General features: G+C 35.1%; 1 protein-coding gene across 2 annotated transcripts in view; it reads left to right on the top strand.

The window, feature by feature from the left end:
• SPRED1 (sprouty related EVH1 domain containing 1) overlaps window positions 1–17,565 on the top strand; it is a 122,291-nt gene that overhangs the window by 51,876 nt on the left and 52,850 nt on the right. The gene's annotated exons all lie outside the window — the stretch shown is intronic.

Here is a 17,565-nt window from a genome sequence, read left to right on the forward strand (position 1 = left end):
AGCTCTTTTAAAGTTAAAGATAGCAAAATATGCCTGTTTCTTTACAGCTGGGACTGACGTTAATGTGCATGTGTTAGAGGGGAGCTGCTTTTCTTTTAGGTTTAATGCAAGGACATTCATGAATAGTCCCCCTAGTTATTAACCCAGGTGCACCATCTTCCCCTTCTCCCCACTGTTCCCTAGACTGGAGGTTGGCACTATAGTCCACAGGCCACATCCAGGCCTGTCATGTGCTTTTGTACAGCTCATGAGTTAAGAATGGTTTTTACATTTTTAAATGACTGGAAAATATCAAAGAGTAATAATTTTATGAACATGAAAATTATATGAAATTCAAATTTCTATGTCCATAAGTAAAGTTTTATTGAAACATAGCCAAGCTGCTCTGTTTACATTTTGTCTCTGGCTGCTTTCACACTGCAGTGACAGAGTTGAGTAGTTGCAACAGAGACTGTAAATATCTGGCCCCTTACAGAAACATTTTGTTGGCCCCTGCCCTGGACTCTTGTGTTCTCAGATTGTTTCTCTTCATCCCCTATCAGTCTAGGCTCATCATATGACTATCTGGTGGCCATCCTAGGTTTTAACTCTACTATCTTCCACCCAGACCAGTGTTTTCTTACATTCATATATTTAAAAATTTGAATCTAACCTTTGATAATGTTAGACATCTACTCTCTCTTAATTAGTGTAGAAAGCTCTTTCTCTTTTATTTCATTCATGAACCAAAAAATAATCATATCTAAAAAGCTGAGTAATGCTAATGTCATTCCTGCATTAAGCAGAGAGCATACAACTTAGAAGCAAAAAGAGAATAAAGTGCCCCAAATTTCCAAGACTCTTGAAAATAACTGTTATTCCCTTTAACTGTATATCTGTGGATTAGTTTGTGAGCTCATTCGGCATCAATAATATTATTTCTATTGAAAATGTGTTTTAAGTGTTGAATAATTCTTTCATACATGAACATTTTGAATAAACCTACTTTTACTTTTGGTTCTTGGTTTCTGGATATTTTTTACTATTGAATTATTTCAGTAATTTAAAAAGTTGCCTAACTGTGCTCCAGTTTCTGTCTCAGTTAAGTGGAGAGTTTTCCTAAATCGTCTTGAAAACCTTCTAACTCTAATTTTTTGTGAGTTTAGGATTTACTACTGTGTATCTCAATTAACTGGAATGTGGTTTTAGGACTAGGAAACCCCATTTGAAGTCAGAAGTATATATGATAAATTTAACATGTCATCTCTAAAAGTTTAAATATTTAAATGTGGTTCTGTCCTTGGATAGCACGGTGGCTAGCATATACTAATGCTTATTTAAAATATGGCTTGTAGACTAATAAGAGAGAGCCTATGGTGACCTGTCCTGGAGTGCAGTGCTTTTTGTCTGAGCTGTTGATAATTGGGGAGTGTTGTTGGAGAAGAAGTTGTAGATTTTAGAAACTGAGTAAAATAGTGGCAATCTAAGGCATTTTTTAATAGTAAAGATGTAAAAAGAGAAGAAAGAAGTCAAAGGTGGAGGAAAAAAAGCTTGCTAGGAAAAGCATAAGAACAAGGAGAAGATGACCTAGATGTGAAAAAGAGGGAAAAAAAATATCAAAGTGAAACATAACACAGAACACAGCTGACCCTACGTATCCATGGGTTTCACATCTCTGGATTCAACCAACCACAGATGGAAAATATTTGGAAAAGAAATTACAGAAATTTCCAAAAAGCAAAACCTGAATTCTCCTTGTGCTGCCAACTATTTACATAGCATTTACTTTGTATTAGGTATTATAAATAATTTAGAGATGACTTAAAGTATATGGGAGGGAGGATGTGTGGGTTATATGCAAATACTATGTCATTTTATATAAGAACTTGAGCATCTGCAGATTTTAGTATCAGTGGGGTTGGGGGGCGGGTCCTGGAACCAATCCCCTGTGGATACCAAAGGACTACTCTCTTGGCTATATTGATGAGCATGGACAGTTTACTTGAGGAAAATTAAATAAGGAACCAAATCTGCATCACTAGGAGTGAGGCTGGTCAGAGATAAGCTCAGATTAATGTTTTAGGTGGTTGCTGAAAGTGTGGCTTTGACATAAGCTTAGAGAGAGTAAGCCTGGGATTTGGACATAATACAAACTTATTTCCTAATGTGGGACATAAAAAACAGCCCTTAACTTAATCCTAAGGTGTAGAATCATAGTAGACTAACAAGAAAATAGGTTCTTTTGATAGAAGCACTGACCTAGGAATCAAAACGTTTGTTTCACTTAACCATTTCTCCTTGAGGAAGCTTGTTATTTGTGAAACAGGAATGATAAATATATCTCAGTGTAGAGGTAAAGGAAACATTACTTTCAATTGGAGGATTGTCTTAATTCTTGTAGGGAATAGTTATAATAAAGCATTTTAGGTTATGGGGAATTGTATTATCAAAGGCAGAGGCAATAATGCATGGCCATAAATTGAAAATAGCAGTCTTGTGAAGTCTCAAGACAAATGGGACAGTGACATTGAAATAAGCAGATTAATTGGCCCCTTCTGCTGCATAATACACTTCTAAGATACTTTTGAAGCAATTACAGAATTGAAGTATTATTCTTTTACATTATCACTGCATTTTGGGGTCATTAATGTCCATTTCTATAGATACTTTTATTGATTGGTTTTATTTTAATCCATTTTTCTGGGTTCTAGTAATATAAAAAGGGTGTACACTGTGACTGTTGAATCTATAAGTTTACAAAGTTAATAATGTTTTCTTTAATATCCTTCTCGATGTATAAACTGAATTTTAATATTGTTCCTATGTAATAGTTAATCATGTAAAAGATAGTGCTACAAACTGTGTTCTCTACCCATTTTGTCTGTGGGTCACATCTTAAGAGTCCCTACCTTGGATGAATTCTAGAAATTAAGTGAGATACCTACCCCTCATACCTCAGGAAAAAACTTGTGTCCTTTACGAAAGAGTAGATAATTAGTAATGAGGTACCTATAGCCACTTGTGTAGCTAATAAAGAAATACTAGATAATATTTTAAAAAGGGCTTATAATAGTCAAAATACTAGTTACAGTAGTGAAGATGAAAGATGGCTTTTCTGAAGAGTGAACGACGAATCATTTAGTAGAAGATTTTTCCTGTCTTAGATTTACAAGTACTTGTACTAAAAATGTCTTGTTACACTTCCCAGAGGGTTATATTTCACTATTTTTTTTTTTTTTGATAAGAAAGGGAGCACAAATCAAGAGCAGGCTGATGAGGATTTTTCAAGAAGGTGGCATTTTGTATAATTTGCTCAGTATTCATTCATTCAGAGTGACCTGAAATTATTTCCTATGATGCTTACCTGTAACTTGCATGTTTTTGTGATACTTACAAAGGTAGAGTTTACTTCCTAAGTTGCTAATATAAATTAGAGCTTCCCAAGCTGTGTGCCATGAATAGGTAAAAGTGGCTGGAGCCTCCAAGTCTCTTGGCCTCTTAACCACTAGGCTCCTTCTCTTTTCTGGTTGCCTTATAATTGTTATTTTTCTGAGTATGCCTGAGGAATAAGTTGGAAAGCACTGCTTTATGTAATTGGCTTTCATACTTTATTGATAATTCAGGAGAAATTCAAAAAACACCAGGCTTTGGTGTTGTAGCCCAAGATAATGAAAGTACTTTCTCCCAGATACTTAGGGATGTATGGAATGGTCTTTGACAAGGATAGCTTCTCAGAACCTCTTTTCTTGATATGTATGAGTTGTATCTCCTCCATTTCCTTCTAAATCTTTATAGCTTTGATTTCTCCCTTTAATTCTTTAATATAAATTAGTGTTATCTTAGATCACAGTTTTTAAAATGCTAACTAAAACTTAACTGTTAATTTGTATAGATAATCTTTACTGTAGAGCTTCAGATTCCCCATGATAGAAACTTCTCTTTTGCATTCATTTTTCTATAGTGGCTCTTCTCTATTGGTGTGACATTTCTATTTTATAGGCAAACATTTTATCAGCTTACTATATGTATATGTTAAATTATTTGATCATTTTTAGTTGAATTGTATGTGATAGGAAAATCCAAAATACTGAACTATAATACACTTTTAAAGTCTTTATAAGTACCTGAATAAACTTTCAATAATGATATTAAATTTTTGCTAAAATATTTACTACTAAACAAAGTTTTTAATAACTGTGGGGATCTAAATTAGCCATTCTTAAGCTTTTATTATAGGACAATAAAATACTGTAAATTTACTAATTAATGTTATTGTGCTTTTTAAAGCATATTGTGTGCTAATAGATGATAAAAATAGAGTGGGCTACATAGAAAGATACAGTAAGACTTACAACCTCTGTACTTAAGATGTTCTGTGGAAAATAGAAAAAGGCACTGTTCAATGTCAAAGCAAACTTATAGCTATCATTATAAACTTAGAGTTTATAATAAGTATAATAATTGAAACGAAGAAAGGAAAAAGCAGGAGATATCAAGTTTAGGAAGATGCCACAGAGGTTAAGGAATTGTTGTTTTGGATTAATAAGTAATTAGGTTGTGGATAAAAGTGGTTTATAAAAATTAAAATGCCTATGAGATAATAGTTCTATTGTTTAAAAAGATACATTTCTAAAATGGAGTTTCTTTACAGTTATTAGAGCCTAAAGCAAAATTTGAGTATTTTTAAAGAAGAAAATAAAATGATTGTAACATAGCAGTAGCTTTATTAAAAATGAGACTCATCCTCCTTTCCACCATGGGAAACCTCAAAAGACCAGGGAAATATCTTTCTGCCTTGGATTGAATTTTGTAAAGTACAGAACGACAATTTTCTGGTTAGCCTTTCCCACTGTGCCTCTGTGAATTATTCCATTGTGAAACATCAGTCCTTCTATAGTACTCTTCCTCCACTAAAAAACCAATTCTATTAACTGGCATTCCCCTTAGGACTCAGCAGCTCTGTCTCTTGAAAGATACTTGTTCTCCTATTCACCATAATATCACAGAGTTGGGAAATAAGTGGGAGTGGGAGTAGAGGTAGTGTCAGCACTTTTGTTGTTCCTTATTCCCCTCACAGAATGTTACTATGTAACCCACATGTAGACATTTTTTTTACGGATACTCTGTACCATTCAGAACACCATCCTTTAGCTTTTATTTTCATCTACTGATGTTAGCAGTTCCTTCTAAATGCCAACTTTTCCACATCTGAGCCTCATCATCATTCTTGGCTACTTTTCTTTGCATGGTCTGACCTTCTGGTCTTCATTTCAGCAGGCTACTTTCCTGGATCTGGTTGTTACCAGAACTTTTCCATTTGAGGAATTTTACAATTTCCTGTCATTTCTATTTTATTTCCTATCCCTTGCTCTACAGTTTCATGCTTACTCTTATTATCTGTGCCTCTCTTTCACTAGATTCCTTCTGGCTTCAGTACCTTTTATTATTTTCTTTTTAATTCCAATCTGAATTTTCCTTGTCAGTCATTTAAACCACTCTTTCATTGATATTTCAGTGGAAAATATGTTGCTGAGTTTTTTAAAAAGTTTATTTGTTTTATATATTTATTTTTGGCTGCATTGGATCTTCGTTGCTGCGTGTGGGCTTTCTCTAGTTGTGTTGAATGGGGGCTACTCTTTGTTGCAGTGCACGGGCTTCTCATTGTGGTGGCTTCTCTTGCTGCGGAGCACAGGCTCTAGGTGCACAGGCTTCAGTAGTTGTGGCACATGGGCTTAGTTGCTCCGCGGCATGTGGGATCTTCCTGGACCAGGGATTGAACTCGTGTCCCCTGCATTGGCAGGCGGATTCTTAACCACTTTGCCACCAGGGAAGCCCTTGTTGCTGGGAGACTCACCTTAGTCTTACCTTACACTAAAGGAACTTTGTTGAATACACGTTATTAAAAGGGAAAATTCAGTATTTAAAGGTGAGTCTTTCATGCAACAAATATTTATTGAGCATCTACTATTTGCTAGATACTTGCAGTTCTCGGCACTGAGGATATGTAAATGAACAAAGACAGAAATCCCCACTCCTGAGGGAACATATGTTGTGGTGAGGGCCAGAGAAATACTACCGTAAATAAATAAGTAAATGAATATTATGCTAGACATAATATTAGACAGTATTAAGTGCTGGGGGAAAAGGAGTGCAGGGGATTTTTTGTGGGGAGGTTAGTTAAAATTTTACATAGCATAACCAAGAAAGGGCTTACTGAGAAGATCTAGGTAACATTTGAATAAAGATTTCTATTATGAACAAGGCCTTATATTTTAGTTTATATGTTCAGATTTTTAAATCTTGAGTATTCTTAAAGTAGGATAAATCTATATTCTTACTTAAATTCTTATGCTACACTGTATAAGACCTTGGGCTTTTCATGGATTTGGTGAATGATATCAAAGTATGCATCAGTAATAGTCATAGGGCTTCCCTGGTAGCACAGTGGTTAAGAATCTGATTGCCTGCCACTGCAGTGGACATGGGTTTGAGCCCTGGTCTGGGAAGATCCCACATGCCATGGAGCAGCTAAGCCCATGTGCCACAACTACTGAACTTCCGCTCTGGAGCCCGTGAGCCACAACTACTGAAGCCCATGTGCCACAGCTAGTGAAGCCAACGCACTTAAGAGCCCGTGTTCCACAACAAGAGAAGCCACCACAATGAGAAGCCTGCGCACCGAAACAAACACTAGCCCCCGCTCACAACTAGAGAAAGCCCGCGTACAGCAACGAAGACCCAACGCAGTCATAAATAGATAGATAGATAGAAAAAAATAGTCATAAACCTAGGTATTAGTGATTCCTCCATTTATTCAATCAGGTCTTCTTTATTCTTGATTCTGTTTCATCCTTTTCATCTCGACCCCTCTTCAGTCTTGTCTGTATTATTGCAGATAAGGTTTCTAATATTTTTTCAAGGCCCAGTTTCACCTCTCTCTAACTTTTATATTGCTTACAATACTGAACTTTCTAAAGCTTGGGTCTCATATTCCTTTAGTAGTTCCCCCAAAATTCCTAGATACAATTTCATCTCCTTAATTTCACCACAATAAACTCGTATAATCTGACCCTTACTTCCTTGAATCTATCTGCCTGTTTCCCAAAGACAACACTTGCATGATGTTGCCTTACTGAGTTACTCATGGTTCACTAAAAGCATGCGTGGAACTTAGGGAAATGCTATCCCCTCTTTTACATTAACTAAATACTATAAAGATAGTATACTACAAGTTGTATGTGGAATAGAGAATGTGTACATACAGCTTGCTAGTCCTGAGGAAATAATAATGGCAGAAACAATTTCCCTTTTATTGTCACGGATAACTCACAGATGGACAAATAGGAAAATTGAGTTAGAGGAAGCACCTTGGGCAAGCCAGTTTTGCTGTGAAGGACTGTAATTGAAAAAAATGCTAATAATAATAACAGTCATCTAGTTTAGAATAACCTGTTCATTTTAGGGTCAATCCATTGAAAAGATAATAAATTATACTATTAATTACTTTTCTGTACAGCCATGAATTTTGTGACTTTCTCCCAGCAGTTTTAAAATAGTTCATTCTTAATACTACTAATATTCCTTGAAGGGGAAAAAAAACCTGTCTGCTGCATTTCTATTCTCTTTCTTTTGGAGCAAAAAATAGCTCTGTGTGTGTTGGGGGTGGGGGATGTTAGCGGTTTCCTGTGTTTGTGTGTGTGTGAGCGGTTTCCTGAAAATTAAGATTTAGAATGTAACCCATATTACCTTGCTGGTTGCTATTATTTCCTCTTTTTAGAAAATGTCAGCTTAATACTTATTATTCAGTTGTTTTGAACTAACATCACTTTATTCTTTAGTTATTGATTTATACTGGTTGATCTAGTCTATCAGGTTCATCATGATTATCTTGGCTTCATCTTTCCCTTTTATACCTGATTGTGATATAGTTCACAACCTTTCCATTACATTTCCATTGCCATTTAAATATTATAATGGATGCTAGCCTCCCTAATAGCTAAAGCCCAAAATCTTTGATCTCAAATTATTGACCTTACTTAATAGTTTTCTAAATATTTCCTTACTAAATTATAATCTGAATGTAGCATGCTTTTAGTTGATTGGTTGATTGATATTCTTTTAATTAATCAGCAGCTGTTTGAGAGCCTTCTGTGTACTAGGCTTCTTTTTTTTTAAGTTGTACACTATAATGGTATGATTTAGACTTCGTGTATCAAGTCTACTCAGGCTGCCATAACAAAACACAACAGACTGGCTGACTTAAACAGCAGAAATTTATTTTCTGACAGTTCTGGAGACTTGTCCTAGATCTGGGTGCTGACTTTTCTCTGGAATAGATGACCAAGAGTACAGTTGCTGGGTTGTATGGTAGTTTTATGCTGAGTTTCATAAGAAACTGCTAGACTTTCTTCCTGGGTGGCTGTACCATATTAAATTTCCACCAGCAGTGTATGAGCAATCCAGTTTCTAGGCATTCTTTCCTGCATTTTGTGTAGTCAGTATTTTTTATTTTAGTCGTGTTGATAGCTGTGTAGTGGTAGCACACTGTAGTTTTAATTTCCATTTCCCTAATGGCTATGGTTGAATATCTTTTTGTGTGCTTATTTGTATCTTCTTTGGTGAAATACCTGTTTGTGTCCTTTTCCTGTTTTCTCATTAGATTGTTAGTTTTTTTGCACTTGAGTTTTGAAGGTTTTTTTTTTTTTTTTTTAATTCTAGATACTAGTCCTTTTCAGGATATATGGTTTCTAAATATTTTCTCCCAGTCTACAGATTGTCTTTTTAACCTTCTCAGGATATTTTGCAGAGCAGAGTTTTAAAGTGATTAAGTTCAGTTTATCAATTTTTCCTTTCATGGATCACGTTTTAGGTGTCAAGTTCGTGAACACTTTCCCTAATCCTGCATCCTGAAGATTTATCCTATTTTAAGTATTATAGGTTTACATTTTATATTTAAGTCTGTAGTCCATTTAAAATAATTTTTATATAACGTGTGATACTTAGGTCAAGGTTCAGTTCTTTTGCCTACAAATGTCCAATTTTTTCCAGAACCATTTGTTGAAAAAGTTGTAGTTTCATTAAATTACTTTTGTACTCTTAAAAAATCAGTTAAGCATTTTTATGTAGGTTCTCCATTTTGTTCCATTGCTCTGTCTATCCCAACATAGGTATCACATACTGTTTTATTGTAGCTGTATTGTAAGCCCTAATAGTGGGTAAAGTGATTTCTCCCATTTTATTCTTCTTTTTCAGTATTATTTCAGCTCTTCTAGGGTTTGTGCCTTTCCATATAAATTTTAGAATGATCTTGTCTATGTCTACAAAAATGTTTACTGGATTTTGACAAGAATTGTATTAAACCTGTTGGTCAATTTGGGGAGAATTGACATATTTACTGTGTTGAATCTTCCAGTCCATGAATGTGGTATGTCTCCAGTTTAGGTCTTTGAATTCTTTCATTAGCATTTTATAATTTTCAATGTATAGATTCCTAAAGATATGTTTTGTTAAGCATATACCTAAGTGTTTAATTTTTCTTGGAGCAATTATAGATAGTATTGTGTTTATAATGTTGGTTAGTGCATGCTCATTGTATGTGTATAGAAATTCAATTAATTTTCGTGTGTTGATCTTGCATCCTGTTACCTTGCTGAACTGTGAGGTTTTGTGGTAGGTTCCCTGGGATTTTTTAATGTAGACAGTCATGTCATCTACAGATACGAACAGCTTTATTTCTTCCTTTTCAGTCTGTATACCTTTTATTTCTTTTTTTTTTTTTCCTTATTGCAGTGGCTAGAACTTTAAGTTCTGTGTTGAATAAGAATGGTCATAGTGGACATCCTTGCCTCATTCAGATTTTAACGGAAACATATTGAGTCTTTCACCCTTGAGTATGATGTTAGCTATAGAGTTTTTTTATAGATGATTTTTTTGTTTTTTGGCTGCGTTGGGTCTTCGTTGTGCGCAGGCTTTCTCTAGTTGCGGCGAGCGGGGACTACCATTGCAGTACGCAGGCTTTTCATTTCAGTGGCTTCTCTTGTTGCAGAGCATGGGCTCTAGGTGGGCGGGCTTCAGTGGTTGTGGCTCGTGGGCTCTAGAGCGCAGGCTCAGTAGTTGTAGCACACAGGCTTAGTTGCTTTGCGGCATGTGGGATCTTTTCATACCAGGGATCGAACCCATGTACCCTGCATTGGCAGGTGGATTCTTAACCACTGTGCCACCAGGGAAGTCCTATAGATGATTTTTATTGAGTTGCTGATAATTTTTTATTATGAATGGTTGTTGGAATTTGTCAAAGGTTTTTTCTGTGTCAGTTGGTATGATCATATCTTTAGCTTGTTGATATCATAGATTACACTGATTGATTTTTTTTTTTTTTTTTTTTTTTTTTTTTTTTTTTTTTTTTTTTTTTTGCGGTATGCGGGCCTCTCACTGCTGTGGCCTCTCCCGTTGCGGAGCACAGGCTCCGGACGCGCAGGCTCAGCGGCCATGGCTCATGGGCTTAGTTGCTCCGCGGCATGTGGGATCTTCCCGGACCAGGGCACGAACCCGTGTCTCCTGCATCGGCAGGCGGATTCTCAACCACTGCGCCACCAGGGAAGCCCCAGATTGATTTTTTAATGTTGACCCAGCCTTGTATTCCTGGAATAAGTCCCACTTGGTCATGGTGTGTAATCTTTTTGTATATTGTTGGGTTTGATATGCTACTATTTTTGGAGAAGTTTTGTGTTTAAGTTCATGAGAGATACTGGTCTGTAGTTTTCTCTTTTTTTGGTACTGTCTTTGTATGGTATTGGTATCAAGATATTGGTGGCCTCATAAAATGAATTGGGTAGTATTCCCTCCTCTTCTGTTTTCTGAAAGAGTTTGTGTAAAAATGATGTTAGTTCCTCTGAAAATATTTGGTAGAATTCTCCAGTGAAACCATCTCAGTATAGAGAGACCTCACACTCTCTCTCTCTCTCTTTTTTTCTGTTTTGGCCGCACCCTGCAGCTTGTGGAGTCTTAGTTCCCTGAGCAGGAATCAAACCCCGGGCCCTTGGCAGTGAAAGTGTGGAGTCTTAACTGCTGGACTGCCAGGGAATTCCCAAAAGTGATCTCTTTTTGAGAGCTTTAAAATTACAAAATCAGCATCTTTAATGGTTATAGAACTATTTAGGTTTATCTGTTTTATCTTGGTTGAGTTTGATAATAATGTGATTTTCAAAGAATTGGTCCGTTTCTTCTAAGCTGTCTAATTTGAGTGTAAAGTTGTTTTTAGTATCTCAAGTACTGTTTTAAAGGCTACAAGGATCTTTAGCAATATCCCGTCTCATTCCTAAAATTGGTGATTTGTGTATTCATTTTTAATTTGTCAATCTTACTAGAGATTTATCAATTTTATTGCTTTTTTAGACCAGCTTTTTGTTTCATTGAGTTTCCCCCCCCATCTATTTTCAATTTCTATTTCTATTGATTTCTGTTATTTGATATTTTCTTCCTTCATCTTGCTTTGGGTTTATTTTGCTCTACTTTTTCTAGTTTCTTGAGGTAGGAACTTCAGTTATTGATTTGAGACCCTTCCTTGTCCCAACATCCATAACCTTTTGAAAGACTTCAATTCACTGTAATATAAAGGTTTGAATTTATAAAGTTTAACCTTATTTACTAAATTATTCAAATCTTATGTATCCTTTTTGTGTGTGTGTTTGCTTCAATTTAAAGGCTGAAGATCTACAACTATCATTGTGTTTTTGGATATTCTTGTGTTTCTAAATGGTTTTCTTGTTACATAGGTATTGCTCTGTAAGTCAGTTAATAAAGGTTCATGGCTGTTAAATTCTTAGATCACTGAGATTGATTCCATCAGAATTGTATGGGCCCCTCTCCACATTATGCAGACCCAGTTGAGGGTGAAGAGAATTGTTTAAGCTTATTTAGTTTTATTCTAGCAATTCAGAGTTCTGACAGCCTGTGGGAGCTTGTGAAAGAGCCAAGTAAAGAAGCAGGGGTGTATTGCCTGTGCCTAAGAATTTGCCACCAGGAGTTAGAGCAGTATCCTAATGTGACAGTTCCCTCCTCTGTTTTGTATCTCATCTCCTGTTCCCTCATCTTGTCGCCTTTCACTATCATTTTCTACTGATCCAGTTTCTTTAATGGTTACAGTTTTCTAATGGTTTTCTATTTTCAGTCAGTTTTGGTAAGTTATAATTTTTCTAGGAAATTGCTATTTCACTTAGATTTTCAAATTTGAGGTCATAAAACCTTACATTGTATTGTATTCTTCGTTTTTTAATATTTATTTTTATTATTTATTTATTTTGTCTGCACCGGGTCTTAGTTGCGGCACGTGGGACCTTCATTGTGGCATGAGGACTCTTACTTGAAGCATGCAGACTTCTTAGTTGCAGAATGTGAACTCTTAGTTGCAGCATGCATGTGGGATCTAGTTCCCCGACCAGGGATCGAATACGGGCCCCCTGCATTGGGAGCACAGAGTCTTACCCACCGACCACCAGGGAAGTCCTGCACTGTACTCTTCATTACTTTCTAAATCTTTGCTCTGCCTTCAGTTTTGATTATGTAGTCACAGTATAATTATCGTATTTAGGAAATTTAACATAAATGTAGTACTTTAGTCTTTAGTCCATATTCCAGTTTCACTAATAATGTTCTTACAACATTTTTGTTCTCTCAGCACAAGATCATGTAGCATTTAGCTGTCATGTGTCCTTATGCTCCTTTAATCTGGAGCAGTTCCTCAGTCTTTCTTAAGTGACATAGACATATTTTTAAAAATATTGGCTCCCTCTCGTCCTTTTGTGGTAGTTGAACTGTTATTATTTGAGAAGAAACACTACCACTGTTCCTTCTGTTACTTTTAAAATTTTTTTCTAAAATCTTATTCATCTCAGAATCCAGCTTTGAACACAAATTTTTATTACTAGATAGTTAGTAAAAATGTGTTATTTGATAACAATATAGTTTCATATTTCATAGAATGCACTGGTGTCCTTTATAAAGGATACTAGTTTTTATGTCATCCAGAAAACTAAAGTTCATAATACAAGGCAACTATTTGAGATACCAATTACTGATTTTGGTTATCAAGTAATTTAACTTGAATATAGAGTTTTTATTTCAAAAATGAAATGTTTTTTCCTTGATTCAAAGGTATTTCAGAAAGTTACTAAAATAATTTGTTTGTCTAGTTACCAACTATTACTACATCTTAGATAATACTTTTTGTAAACATGTAATTATCTACTTGTAAGGTAGCATCTATAATAAAGTTACATAGTAGTTTGAAAGTACATTTTTAACTTTGCTCTCCCAAATTATTAGTTGTTATTAGTGAAACAGAAATGTACTTATACCCATTTTTGGCTTGGTCTATTTTAAATTCTTCTGGCAAACAGTCCAGTAATTTGCTCTATATTTCCGAAAATAACTTGGAATATAGCTTCAGAAGTTTTATTTATTTAGTGACTGTGGTGTCCCCTCCCCCACTTTTTTTCTCTGTAATATATCCTAGAATTTCTTTCAGAAGAAGGAAAAGCGTTGGAGATTATGTTTTCACTGTCTTTAGAATCAATTAACTTAAGCTTCACGGAATCTATTCACAAGCTCTTTGAGGTCCTGAGTACCTTTATTTATCATTCAAACTCCTCCCCCTCCCATACTCAAAAAAGTAAATACTGACCTCTCAGACTTTCATAGCAACTGTACTATTATGGGCTAGTGGCATCACCTTGTGACCAAAATCACCACTGCTACTAATATGTATTGAAGATCTACTCTGTTGTCAGACACTCTTTGAGTTCTCTGTATGTATTGCCTTATTTAATTCTCAAGTCAGATGAGTAATGAATGGTGGAGAGTAGATGCGACCCAGCTATTCTAAGCTGTAGAACCCACAAGCTTAATTAATTTCCATACCAAAATTCCTCTTACACTTTAATAACATTTTTCTTCTTGGGAAGTGTATGTGTACTGTTCCTGTTCCTTCTGTTATTCATATCTTAATTACTTTATTTTGGAAAGTTTTTACTCATGTGAAGAATATCCATTCTCATTAACCATCTTTCTTCTTTTCCTTTCTCTTTTACGTCTTAGCTTGGTGCTATAAGGAAACCATGTCCCTTCCCTGACTCCCTTCATCTATATCAGATTTTAATATATTTATGCTAATAGTAGTTTTGCTTTCCTTAAATTCAGAGTTCACCTGTGCATCTGTCTGTTCTTTCATAGTATCTATTTAACCTTTATAGAAGAAAGACAATATTCATTCTTTTTGTTACCACTATCTCAAAAGACTTCAAGATCTTATTAAAATATTCATGGTTCCAAAAGTATTTATCTAGCTAGAAAAGACTTGTATGTCTTAAGCAACTTAGACCTATTTAGAGTCTATAATATTAAAATGCAAAGCTGTTCTGCCAAATACCCCTTAATATATATTCTCCCTTCGGTATAGTCCCCTTCCTAAAGGTGGTTCCAGTCAGTCTGTTTGCAGTGACTATTCTACTCAAACCTAGTCAGGTATATTGGTATGTAAAAGTCTGAAATTTTTTCTTTTAGAGGCGGTCAGTATAAAAACATTTAAGTGCTTTTGAATTTGTTGTTGCTTTTTCTAGTTAAATTTTTTTCCATTATACTTTTTTATAGTTTATAATAAATAGTGATTCTTTTCTAATCCCAGTATACTTGTAGATGATCCAAAAGTTCAAAATATTCGAGTACTGATTCTAAAACATGACTGTCTAATTTCTTCTTCATTAACTAGCCACGTGCTTAGTGGATCCACTAGGAGTTATTGATGTCAAGTTACTTTGGCAGCATATTCTTTTGTAGTTATTCTTGTTGAGTCACTCTTACACTTAATATTCACTTTACAGTTGTTATTTACACTCAATATATTTTCTGCTTATTAATTTAATCTATAACCTGTCTTCTTTAGGGTAGAAATAAGGGCAGGGCCACTAATCTACTTTCAAATTTATCTTTCTTTAATTTATACATGTCCTTCATGGTTACTATGGAGGTCTGATGAAATTCACATCACTCCTTAACTCCAGAAAGAAGTATAGTCAATTAGTAATTAGAATTAGCTAGAGATGTGTTTCAAGTTTGACAACTGTTTACAGACTATTTTTACGGTTTTACTTTTAATGGCTTCTGGCAGTTGCTTTTAGGATAGTCTTAACTTAAAATTATTCATTTCATTTTGTACTAGATCTTCTCTTGTAAAAAAGTTCTAAGAGTGAGTGCAGGTCATGTATTCTGGGAGAGATGTAACCACTTCAGGCCTGTAGAACACCTGTTACTTTACTTTATTGGTAATTAATAGATATAACTCCCTATTGGCCAGAAGTAATTTATCAGGGTACCTTATTTTTCCAACAGCATAAATATTTCACCTGGCAGTGCTGGATTGGTTGATTGTAATCTCTTGGCAAAAATGTAATTGCCGTTTTCTACAGTTTGTTTGCTAGCTATTCCAATCACAAATGTGGGAAACTTTGAATCTGCTTCCTGTATGCCTATTACTGTTAATACTACTGTGATCTTAAGATACAGGATTAATACAGTAAAAACTGCAGTGAACTAAAGTCAGCACATTGTTCTGATATAGTTGAGAAGAGGCAGTGGAAGTGGGAGGCAGCATAATTCACTAACTTTTAAGAATCCTTCTAACTCTTAAAATTATTTTTGTTTTTTCTGGAATGCAGATTTAGTATTGATCACATGGTAGGTAGAAGCCTTTTGAGACATTCTTTTAACTACTATTTTTTAACACCTTTTTAATCTCATTGATCTTTTTTAAAAATTTGAGATGGACAGTTGTTATCCCTATTACTTAATAAAGGTGTGATTTATATGGTCCTTAGTGTGATGAGACTGCATTTATTTTTTAAATGCTATTTAAAGTCAGAAGCAAAACAACTTTTTAATATATTGTGTGACTTAGATGAGAAATTGTTATGCCTTAGATATGGAGGCTTTGATAATTATGTAAATGCTGAGTGATGCAGAATGTTCTAGGAAGCATAGTTTTTAAATTATCTACAAAGATGGTGAGTGGTTATGTCAGTAGATTACCTGCACTTTTCTTTCTCATTACCTATTCCTAAATTCAGAATAGTTACTGCCATAGTAGCCTTTTCCTAAATGATAGTTTTGGTTTTTTTTTTGCGGTACGTGGGCCTCTCACTGCTGTGGCCTCTCCCGTTGCGGAGCACAGGCCCCGGATGTGCAGGCTCAGCGGCCATGGCTCACGGGCCCAGCTGCTCCGTGGCATGTGGGATCCTCCCGGACCGGGGCACAAGCCCACGTCCCCTGCATCGGCAGGCATACTCTCAACCACTGTGCCACCAGGGAACCCCCAATGATAGTTATTTTTATGGTACGCTAAATACATACTATGAAGAGTAAGATATATTTTATTTCATAATGTTACTTTGTAGGTAAAAGTTAATGACATAAATTGACATCTACTTCATAATTAGGTGGCATTTTGTTTTTGTACCAACATGATGTGTATGATATGCAACCTCAGTATTTATATGACTTTTAGGTGGAACACATTCTTGCATAGGTACTTGTATGAGTCAAAGAACTAGTTCATTATCCTTACCATTTTCTCAGTGTATTTTAAAGCTCATTTAAAAAATTTATTTTTCTATGTGTTTTTGGAGCCTCTATAAAAAAATAGATGGCCATTTGTAAGTAAGTGGTATAGATTAGTATAGATCATGTTGAAATTTTATTTATCTAACAGATAATAGTTGGAAAACAACTTTGGGAAGTTTCAGAGAGGAGCTAATTCAGCAGTATTTTCATGTATTAAAGATTAATTTAGTGATGTTTTCATGTAATAATGACTGTAGGACCAAACTCCATTTTTTATGTCCTTCTCTTTTTTAACAATTGCAATTCAGCAGTTTTCTAAAATACGTATCTCTTTCCCACTGTTTATGAATACAGTAAATATGGTGCAGTAATCCATAATGCCAATTTTAACTTACTGAACTCCAAAACCTAATTTAATTATGAATTTTATTATTATTATTGCAAAACGGTTGTTGCAACAGATAGTTAAATCTTTGTCAAATGCCAAGTGCTAACACACTTTGCCTGTAAGCAAGCAGGACATTATTTTGTTATGTTCTTTGTTACTTACTGCAGAATAACAAGACTTACTATCAAAGATATTCAGTAACAGCCTGGTAAAATTTAACAATCAGCTTTTGGTGGGGGAGGGCGGGGGGATAGGAGAGAGGAAATGCTTTATAGCTTAACATACTCCCACCATGGCTGTTTTCAGTCAATATAATGTCACTGCATGTGGAGTTGGGAAGAAGCGATTAGTAGTGCACCATATTTTTTCTTTTGTTACCTATGCCTTTGGTGTCATATCCAAGAAAACATTGCCAAATCCAATGTCATGAAGTTTTTGTCCTATGTTTTCTTCTAGGAGTTTTATCGTTTTAGGTCTTCTTAGGGTCCTTGATACAGTTTGAGTTAATTATTGCATGTGGTGTTAGGTAAGGGTCCAACTTCATTCTTTTGCCTGTGCACATCCAGTTTCCCAGTACCATTTGTTGA

The sequence above is a fragment of the Kogia breviceps genome, chromosome 3 (assembly GCF_026419965.1).
Source record: "Kogia breviceps isolate mKogBre1 chromosome 3, mKogBre1 haplotype 1, whole genome shotgun sequence".
Taxonomy (NCBI): domain Eukaryota; kingdom Metazoa; phylum Chordata; class Mammalia; order Artiodactyla; family Physeteridae; genus Kogia; species Kogia breviceps.